The 6,000-nt window shown below is 33.2% G+C and overlaps 1 pseudogene; it reads left to right on the forward strand.

The window, feature by feature from the left end:
* The first annotated feature begins 1,820 nt into the window (after nt 1-1,820).
* Nucleotides 1,821-4,137, forward strand: LOC117930634 (annotated as a pseudogene).
* Nucleotides 4,138-6,000: the final 1,863 nt, after the last annotated feature.

The following is a 6,000-nucleotide window of genomic DNA, read 5'->3' on the forward strand; positions in this document are numbered from 1 at the left end:
TGATTAAAGAAGAGAATATACAATACTTTATAAAATATCAGCCATCCAATTTCAGTACCTCACCATCCACCATCTATGTTATTAGGCCACATTGTAACACATGTGACAGATGCCAGCAGTTGAGTTGATGTTTAGGGTATGGGCCTGCTGGCCTGTCTGAGAATACCTACATTTGAGCCCTTTGGGCCACCAATGACCAAGCCAACCCAAAAGCTCTTCATCTTGGAGATGACATGTAGGATTATTTGGTAAGTGTTTTTAAACAGAGTTATCTATTTTTTCAGAATAAAAAAGGAAAAGAAAATTGTTTTATGTTCTTAAAAGCAAAAAATAAAGTATTTTTTTTTAAAATATTTTAATTATTTTTGCTTGTTTTTTAAAGATTAATTTAAAAAATAATTATACAAATATAAAAAATAATTAAAAATAAAGCACTACATCTAAATTTTATTTCTAAAACATTTTTAAAAATATGAAAAATAGATTAAAAATATTTTAGATTCTGAAATAGACTTTTATCGGAACAATTTCAGAAATATTTTCAAAAATACCTTTTAAACTCAATAATATTACTCATCTTCCCTGAATTGGACCATATTCTTAACTCCTCTCCTTACAAGTCTATCCTATCTTACTATATAATATAGCATACTAATAATGAAGTGAATGACATTTATATCTATGCATCCTTGATGTCCACTCTATGAATTTGCCCTCTCATAAAATCAAATGAAGTTGATATAGACAAAAAGAAAAAAACAATAATAATAAGAAGTATATTTTCCTTGTTTAAATGAAATTATTAAATTTACTAACAAATAAAACATTAATTCAATCAATTTTCTTATTCTCATCACTAACCATCTTCACCAATTATTGTCTCCATAATCAATATGATAAATGGTTAAAAAAAGAAGAAGATATTTTACCCCTTAACTTGGGACATATTTTATATTTTTCCTTCTCACATCCAAAACGCAACATTTTATCCTCCAAATTTGTTAAAAGAGTAATATTTTGTCTCAAATTACAAATCCTTCCATAAATTGAGGAGTTGAGTCAACTATTCAATCAAATGATATCAAACATATTTTTAATCTCTTCTCAAGAAACAAGTGGGAAAGAGTTAGAATTCTAACTTTGTGTTACGGGTCAAGGAACTCTAGAGATATAGTAGTATAGAGAAAACAAAATTATTTCAAACACCGACAAAACTGGAAACGCCCTTTGTTTTTAAGAGAGGAGTGGTTATTCACATTTCATTTGATGGTCAGAGACGAATTGAAAGCTAAACAATGATACTTCTAAAGATAAAATAGATTATTCTTTTTTGTACTTTGATTTAAACTTTAATTCGAATTTAAGTAAAACTAACTTTGAATTAATATTTTTAAAATGGTATTTATCAAACTCTTTCAAAATATGAAGGTAACCCGTTTTAAGTTTTTAATTTTAGAGAGATATTTGTATGATAATTTGTGATTTTCGAACTTGACAATCAAGTGTGGTAACTTCAAACTTGGACAAGTAATGTTTTTCTTTGTATTTTAACATGCTTATTTTTTTATTTAATGATTTGTTTATTGACTTTTTAACAAGTTTAGAGGATTAATTTATCACGGGAGATCGAAGTATAAAATAATCACGCCCAAAGTTTATTTAACAGAAAAAAAAAAAAAACCAACCTCAGACACTCTTAGCATATTTGCCCTCCCACTCTGTGTATCCATGGTTGATGTAATAATCCCAGCACGTTAACATTCTTTTAAACCCTTCTAATGAGGTTTATGGAGAGAAGAGGGTTTGGATTGTCTCCTATCATGGTGTTTGTCTTCCTTCTCTCTCTTATCTTCGTGTCTAAATTCTCTTATGCAGTCAGAGATCATGAGGAAATAGCAACCAAGCAAAGCCAGTTACAGACCTATATCGTCCATATAAAAGAGCCGGCAGGTGGACCAGATTTTTCTAAGTCAGAAGATCTAGAGACTTGGTACAAGTCATTTTTGCCCGCTACCTCCAGAACCTCAAACTCACAACAACGCTTGGTATATTCATACCGGAATGTGCTTACTGGGTTCGCAGCGAAATTGACACAGGAGGAAGTTAAAGCCATGGAAGAGAAGGATGGGTTTGTTCTGGCCTGGCCAGAAAAGATATACCATTTTCAGATAACTCACAGTCCTGCTTTCCTGGGTTTGCACCAAAATTCAGGCTTCCGGAATGGATCTAACTATGGTAAGGGCGTCATTATTGCAGTAGTAGACTCTGGAATATCTTCTCACCACCCTTCATTTAGCGACGAAGGAATGCCACCTCCACCTGCTAAATGGAAAGGAAAGTGTGCATTCAATGGGACGATCTGCAACAACAAGATCATTAGTGCAACCAATTTTGTAGAGTCCCTGCCACCCACAGAAGATTTTATCCATGGCACACCTGTAGCAAGCATTGCCGCTGGAAATTTTGTGGAAGACGCCGGGGATTTGTTTGGCAAAGCCAAGGGTACTGCTGCCGGCATGGCACCTCATGCCCACTTGGCGATTTATAAGGCATGTGGTGAATTAGGTTGCACCGGCAGCGCCATATTAGCTGCAATTGATGCTGCCATTGAGGATGGTGTTGATGTGCTTTCCATTTCCCTTGCTGCAGATCATTCTGATCCTTTCTATGTAGATGAAATAACCATAGGTGCATTTGCTGCAACCCGAGAAGGAATTTTTGTGAGCACTCCTGCTGGGAACGAAGGTCCCAGAAGTCCTTCCTTATCAAATGGGGCACCATGGGTGCTTACGGTGGGAGCAAGCACCATAGACAGAAGCATCAGGACTACAGCCAAGCTTGGAAACGGGGAATATTTTGATGGGGAATCATTTTTCCAGCTGAGTGATTTTCCATCAAAATTGTTACCTCTTGTATATGCAGGTGCCAATGGCAATGTGTCATCAGCATTCTGCAACAAAGGATCATTGAAAGACATGGACATTAGAGGAAAGGTAGTTGTTTGTGACATAGAAGATGGGGCAATATACGTCTCTGATAAAGAAGAAGTGAAAAATGCCGGCGGTGTTGCCATCATTCTTCCAAATAACAAATATCGCGGCTTCAGTACGAGCGAAATAGATGCTGATATTCTTCCTGCAACACATTTGAGCTACTCATCAGGTTTGAAGATCAAGGCTTATATAAATTCAACAACAAAGCCTACAGCTACAATTGAATTTAAAGGAACCATCAATGGAATCTCGTCTGCTCCTGAAGTGGCTCACTTTTCTTCCAGAGGACCTAGCTTGACCAGTCCGGGTATTTTAAAACCAGATATTATCGGCCCCGGAGCAAATATTCTTGCTGCATGGCCTGCAAATCGCATGAACAGTAGCTCATTTAACATAGTTTCAGGCACATCTCTGTCATGCCCCCATCTCAGCGGCGTCGCAGCTTTGCTCAAAAGCTCTCATCCTGAATGGTCACCTGCTGCCATTAAGTCCGCAATCATGACTACTGCAGATGAGGTAAACCATGAAAACAAACCCATTATGGATCAAACACATCAGCCTGCTGACATTTTCGCTGTGGGTGCCGGACATGTGAACCCATCAAGAGCAAACGATCCTGGACTCATTTACGACATCCAACCAGAAGATTACATACACTATCTCTGTGGTTTGGGTTACAGTGACTCTCAGGTAGGAATTGTTGTGAATCGGAGGGTGAACTGCTCTGAAGAATCAATTATCCCAGAAGCACAACTGAATTATCCTTCGTTTTCTATTGCTCTGGGGTCTAGTACTACTACTCAGGAGTTCACCAGAACAGTCACAAATGTTGGTGCAGTTGATTCAACTTACATAATCGAAATTTTTGCACCACCAGGAGTCAATGTGAGTGTGAAACCAGACAAGCTTGACTTCACCAGGCTGAACCAGAAGAAGACATGCAGTTATGTTCAGCAAAATAAGGGCCAAGGGGAAAAATAGAAAGCCACATGCACAAGGGTTTTTAAGATGGGTTTCTGCTAAACATTCTGTCAGAAGCCCCATATCTGTTAAGTTTGAATGATCAAGAAGGGGTAATTAGTACATGAATAATGGAGGTCATACTGCTTACTGTGAAACGTATGATTTGTGTTTATATTTTTGTGAATAGCTAAATGGAAAATAAAATTGACCAAACTGATGGTATGCATTTTTATCAGCAGCTGGGTTTTGAGTCCATTTTTATCAGCAGCTTTTTTATGCCTCTTATATTAATAATGTTATCAATATAAACCCTAACAAAGGTAATAACATCAATATATTTTTTAACAACTAAAGATGAATCAGTTATGCCTAGCCCTTTGAAATCTATAATTAACTTTGAATATGAGGCACAAGGTGATCATTGCTTGAGTTCATAAGTGGCTTTATTAATGACTAAATTAGATTTTCAATCAACCCTTAGGCTATATTTGGTTACAGAAAATTTGAGGGAAAATGCAATGGAAAGAAAATACAAAGGAAAAGTAGAAGGAAAGAAAAAGTGAAGGAAAATAAAAAATAGATTAAAAGTTGATAAATTATTTCTTTTTGTTACTTCAAACTAATTTTATTTATTTTAACTCATCAATATAAAGATTAAATAATTTAAAAATATATAAGTTTTTAATTAGTTTTAATTATATTTTATTTTCTTTGATATTTTTCATAGTACAACCAAATATGAAAAAATCATTTTCCTTTGCATTTTTTTTTTTAGTATTTTTTGAGAACCAAACATAGCCTTAATGATTTATTAATGGAAGACTCATATGCACTTTTTCTAAATCTTTATACAATAAAAGATTTTAGCATTGATCACAGTTGGAAACAAATCAAGATTAATAGCCAATGATAAAAGAGTATATATATATATTTGTAATGATTAATTGACTTTGAAAGTATTATTTAATAAGATGGAGTAAGATCGCAACTTATTAATCTAAACAACTCTAAAGAGGAAAAGATGTGACATGATAATTAAGCGAAAAACTCATTTATTTAGGTTAGTGGATAACAAATTATTGTTGATTGATGTTGAACAATATTAGAAGAATCCTTGAACATCCATGATTTTGTGGATATCTTTGAGATTTTAGTGTAATAATATTATCATGTTTCACATTTAATCACTTTTTTATTTATTATATCGGATAGGAGTAGAATTCAAATTAGAACTATGAGAAAAATCTATATTAGAACTAGGAGATCGAAGAATCTAAATCAAGAGCAAGTATAGGAAAATCAACAATATTAGTAAAATTCTGTCACTAGCTAGTCTTCCAAGAAGATTTATGCCTTCAACAAAATGCATGTTATATCACAAGGATAAACAACTTTTGAGTCATATAGTCAAAATACTTGACTCCCTTTTTGTGGAAGAATACTCAAAAAGCACATATAATCACAAGGGTGACATTATTGTACCCCAACAAAAAGAAAAAAGATAACCACATTAGAAGGATGATCTAAATCGCCTTTGTAAAATGTTGCCTGTAAAGTGAGTCTTATCCAATCTATTTAAGCAAGTATAAACCATAAGAATAACTATTATAATAAAGTTTTATCTATCTACTAAAGTATGTACAAACTATAAGAATAAATGTTTTCACCAATATTTTTTTCCCCATGGTATGATCTTGAAATGCCAAAGGAGAAAAAAAATTGAAAATTAGAGTTCAAATCTTGGTGATTTTCCAATGATTAAGAGATGAGTATAGAAAGATAAAAAAATATAAAATTTTTGAACAAGATTAATAACTAGAGAAATTAATTTTACCATGGCCGAGAGGACAAAAGCAAAAGTATCATTTATAACAAGAACATGCCATTAGTTTTTCATTTTTTAATTTATTATTATTATTATTATCATCATAACATAAATATTTGCAATAAGACATATTCTTATAAATTTAATATATATAATTTTAATAAATTAATTTTTCCATTTCAATCATTCTTATAATATTTTAATCTAATAAATTGTCAA

The sequence above is a fragment of the Vitis riparia genome, chromosome 2, assembly GCF_004353265.1.
Source record: "Vitis riparia cultivar Riparia Gloire de Montpellier isolate 1030 chromosome 2, EGFV_Vit.rip_1.0, whole genome shotgun sequence".
In the NCBI taxonomy this organism is placed as follows: Eukaryota; Viridiplantae; Streptophyta; class Magnoliopsida; order Vitales; family Vitaceae; genus Vitis; species Vitis riparia.